We start from the raw sequence: 4822 nt of genomic DNA, 5'->3' as shown, positions 1-4822 counted from the left end.
TTTTTTTTTTTTTTTTTTGCCAATTTTAAATACAACTTTAAGATATTGCATTTTCCAGTTACAGCACAGTGTTAGTAAAGTGCAATGTTACTTTCTTTTCCTATTACTCTTAACTCGATTTTCAATTATTGAGAATGCCCAGAAATTTAGTACAGCAATTCTATGCTTTAAAACTGCTATTGAATGTGCTACAAATTTGGGTCCTTCAATGTGGAACAATGCTAAGGTATCTATGCTTAGATACTGGCTTAATCAATCTTCTCAATGGTGGGCCCAGAGAGTCACCACTAGATGGAGGAGATCTACCACCTGGAAAGCCCCCAGGCATTCCTCCAGGCATTGAGGTATAACTTGGTAATAGATGGGCTTGCAAACTCTCTCCAGCTCTTTCTGTTGATGTTCAAATTATTTCTATGCAGTAAGATTCTGATCAAGCCAGTTGATAATTTCATTACATTTATCAAGAATCTTCTGTTTGTCTTCTTCACTGATCTTGCCTTGAAATTTGTCATCTTCAACTGTTGAATTTATATTAAATTCAAGTGAAGTTTTAGAGGACACCTTATCCTGCTGTTTCTCAGCTTCAGCTTTATACTTCTCAGCTTCTAGAACCATCCGTTCATTGTCTTCTTTACTCAAGCTGCCCTTGCTGTTAGTGATGCTAATTTTTTTATCTTTTCCAGACTCTTATCCACAGCAAAAATATTGAGGATAACACTGGCATCAATATTGAAAGTGACTTCAATCTGAGGAACACCCACGAGGTGCGGGCGGTGTGCCAATAAGTTCAAATTTGCCAAGCAGTTGTTATCCTTGGTCATGGCACATTCACCTTTATAAACCTGAATGAGTACCCCTGGCTGGTTGTCAGAGTAGGTTGTGAAAGTCTGTGTCTGCTTGGTAGGTATAATAGTATTGTGCTTGATGAGTACAGTCATGAATCCACCAGCAGTTTCAAAGAGGTGTGACATCCAGAAGCAATAAATCTTGAACATTTTCAGACTTTTCTCCAGATAAGATGGCTGCCTGGACAGCTGCATCATAAGCAACAGCCTCATCAGGGTTGATACTCTTGTTCAATTCTTTGCCATTGAAGAAATCCTGAACTTTTTTCTCAATCTTGGGAATATTGGTAGACCACCCAGCAAGACAATGTCATGGATCTGTGACTTGTCTAGATTGGCATCCCTAAGGGCTTTCTCCACAGGATCCAGGGTGCCATGGAATAGGTCAGCATTTAATTCTTCAAATTGGGACTGGGTAATGGAGGTATAGAAGCCAATACCTTCATACAGAGAATCAATCTCAATACTGGTCTGGGTGCTAGAAGAAAGAGTGTGCTTTGCACATTCACAAGCAGTGTGGAGGTGGCGGACAGCCCTCTTATTCTCACTAATGTCTTTCTTACGTTTGCACTTAAACTCAGCAATAAAATGGCTGACCATTCGGTTGTCAAAGTCTTCACCTAAATGAGTGTCTCCAGGTGGGGATTTGACCTCAAAGATTCCGTCTTCAATACTAATGATTGACACATCAAAAGTACCTCCTGCTAACTCAAAGATCAGCACATTTCTTTCAGCACCAACCTTTTTGTTTAAGCCATAGGCAACAGCAGCAGCAGTTGGCTCATTGATGATCCTGAGTACATTGAGGCCAGCAATGGTTTTAGCATCGTTGGTGGCCTGACGCTGGGAGTCATTAAAGTAGGCTTCTATCTCCATTGAGGCCCCTCTGGCAAGAGCACCAAGGAGCCAGCCAGCCATTTCCACAGCAGAGAAGACTTTAAGAACTGTTTAACCCTTAGAGAACTGGTTAAACTCCAGAAACTTTCTGCTGCTTTGCCTGTCGGGCGGGGGGAATGGGGAGTTAATAGATGTTACTGACTTTGCAATCTTTCATCAACCATCGTAGGTTTTATTGCCTGTTAAAGTTTTCAGATGCGAGGCAATCATTGCGGTGCCAGGCCCTTAAACATGCCACATGTCTTTGCTGTCATGTCAAGAATCACTGCACTAATAGGAATTGTTACCCTTTTGCCCTGCCCACCATGTAAATCAACTGTCTAGGGATATTAGTCTCGCTCATACGATCCAAGAGTAAAGATAAAGGCTTACAAAACAGACTAAATGCTTTAGAGAAAGGAAGATCACTCAAGGGAAATAAGATTCAATATATCCAGTTTACACTCCCAGCTAAGGTTGTTCATGATATAAGTAGATTTGTGTTATTTTTCAGTAATCCAGAACTTGATTGGAACTTAATTCAACAGCATTTTAGGAGGTTGTGGAATAATATCCACTTGTCTGTGGATATCCATCAGCTACATGCTCAAATTTCTGATATAAGTAATTCTCAAGTTGAGCACTGAGTGGCTACTAATTTGCTACCCCTGCTAGAGATTGTTGTTGTTGTTGTTATGTGCCATGGAGTCAGTTCCGACTCATAGTGACCCTGCACAGGGTTTCCGAGGTGGTTAATCTTTATGGGAGCAGAATGCCTCATCTTTTCTCCCGAGGAGCAGCTGGTAGTTTCGAACTGCTGACCTTGCAGTTTGCAGCCCGATTCATAACCACTACGCTACCAGAGCTGCTAGAGATTAAGATCCCCTAAGAACTTGATTGAACCTCAGCATAGTGATCCTGCTTGGTCACCTTAGAGCAGGTGGTGGTCTGGCAAAGTCTTGCGTATGGAGTCCCCAGCCAGTCTCCTCCCTCCCTGCCTTCTTCGGATGGCGGCTGCTTATGCTGGACGTGTGGCCAGAGACGGGTAAGGATCATGTGGAACCTTGGCAACCTAAGACAGAGCCATTGCCATGCTGCAATGAGTTTCGATGACAGGTAAGACTGAGGAATTCACACTGACCGCCTAAGACAGGCAGTGTCCCTTAAACAAATAATAAATAAGGGGGAATCTGATGCAGACTGTGCAGATCCAGTCAGGAGTTCAAGTCCCTGTGGGCCCAAGCGTTGCAGACCATCCAAACCATAGGCTCTGAGGATCAGACTTTAGCCACCTAGCAGACATAGCAAACTGTCCCTTGTCTGATTATTCAGTTATGCTTGTTAGTAATTGCATACATGAGCCCTGGATATCCACAGATAAATGTAAAAACCTTCCCTAAAAGCCGAGACTGTAAATACCAAAAAGGCAAAGTTTGCCCCCCCCCCCCAAAAAAAAAGCTGAAGTGGATAGAGAGAAACACTGTTAACTGATGATGTATGGAGGGGATTATAATCAATGTAATGAAACAAGTCATATGAATGGTTGAATGTGAAACTGATGATGTGCCCTGTAAACTTTCACTCAATCCACAATAAAAACCTTAAAAAAAAAAAAAAAAAGTAGGCCGTTACAGTGCCAACCACATTGGTAACAGTATTTCCAAGGTAGGCTTCTGCAATTCTCTTCATCTTTGTTAGAACCATAGAGGATACTTCCTTTGGATTGAAACTTTTGGTCTCTCCCTTATATTATAGTTGGACCTTGGGCCTGCTTGCATCATTCACCACCATGAATGGCCAATGCTTCATATCAGACTGGACAACAGCATCATCAAATCGGCTTCCAATCAAACATTTGGCATCAAAAACAGTGTTAGTGGGATTCACGGCAACTTGATTCTTTACGGCATCACCAATCAATTGTTCAGTGTCAGTAAAAGTGACATAGTTTGGGGTGTTTTGGTTGCCCTGATCATTTGCAAAGGTCTCCACTTTCCCATGCTGGAAGACACCCACACAGGAGTAGGTGGTGCCAAGATCAATGCCAACTGCAGGTCCCTTAGACATGATAGATCAGCGGAAGTTCCAATTAAGTGAAGAAAAGCAGACCACAAGGCTGCTGCTGTGCAAAATGAGCCATATGCTACCTCTTAAAGTAACCATTTCTTTTTGGTACAGTGACTCTGTGCATTCTTTCCATCTTCTCTTGATGGTGTTAGCTGTCAAACATGGTTGTGGTGGGAATGCAGCACTTGCTCCAATGGAGTATTGGGTGTGCTGTTGACTGTAGTATGTCAGGGGTCTGGTTCTTTATTCTATGAGAATAAAAAATAGAGAAGAAGAAAATAAATCAGAGAAACAAAACAAGATAGGAAGAGGGACAAACTAAGAAGAAAGAAAAAAATGGCAGAAAAAAAGACAAAAATACAGCACAGTTTTGGCACAAGTCTAGCTACCAAACATGGCTGTGGTGCTAATTCGATGTTCACTCCACAGGATCATGAACCACCAACTATGGAGAGGTAGTGGCAGGTACTGTCAGCTGTGAAAACAATGGGTATGTAGTGCCCATTCCATGGGATTAAAAAGAAAAGAGAGGTAAGAGGAAAGAAAAAAAAAAAAAAAAGTAAAAGAAAGGGGGCAGAGTTACAGGGAAGGATTAAAAAGAAGAAAAACTATTGTCTTCACTTCACGGTGCCAGGCTATCTGATAATTCAGCACTCTGTATGCTTCCCTTTTCACTGTTTAGCTCAATCTCGTCCTCTGATTGGTATTTGATCAACTTCTTTCCTTCAAAGTTCTCAGTTCTCAATTGTCATCTGTATCTGTTTTACTTAGTTTCTTTGCTCTTGGTTGTAGACGGTCTGTGTAGTACTTCTGTCTAGTCTGCTTTCTTTGATCAACCAATTACTGCTATTTTCACATTTGATGTAATAGTGTAAAATTCTAGCAAAAAAATTAAACTAATTATTCAATTTCAAATAATAGTTTAGAAAGTCGTATGTCTCCCCCCCCCCATTTCCCCCTACATTCTTTGCAAGTTAACAAGCAGCTCTTTCTTTATTTTTCCTGTCAGACTGTCATTTTTCTATAGTCTGTAT

At 41.3% G+C, this 4822-nt stretch overlaps 1 pseudogene; it reads right to left on the bottom strand.

Moving 5' to 3' along the window:
* Window positions 1-261: 261 nt before the first annotated feature.
* Window positions 262-3788, bottom strand: LOC102839274 (annotated as a pseudogene).
* Between the last annotated feature and the right edge of the window lie 1034 nt (window positions 3789-4822).

The sequence above is a fragment of the Chrysochloris asiatica genome, unplaced genomic scaffold (genome assembly GCF_000296735.1).
Source record: "Chrysochloris asiatica unplaced genomic scaffold, ChrAsi1.0 scaffold00233, whole genome shotgun sequence".
NCBI classification, from domain to species: Eukaryota; Metazoa; Chordata; class Mammalia; order Afrosoricida; family Chrysochloridae; genus Chrysochloris; species Chrysochloris asiatica.
Note: the sequence above shows the minus strand (reverse complement) of the source record. Positions and strands in the feature narration are given on the sequence as shown.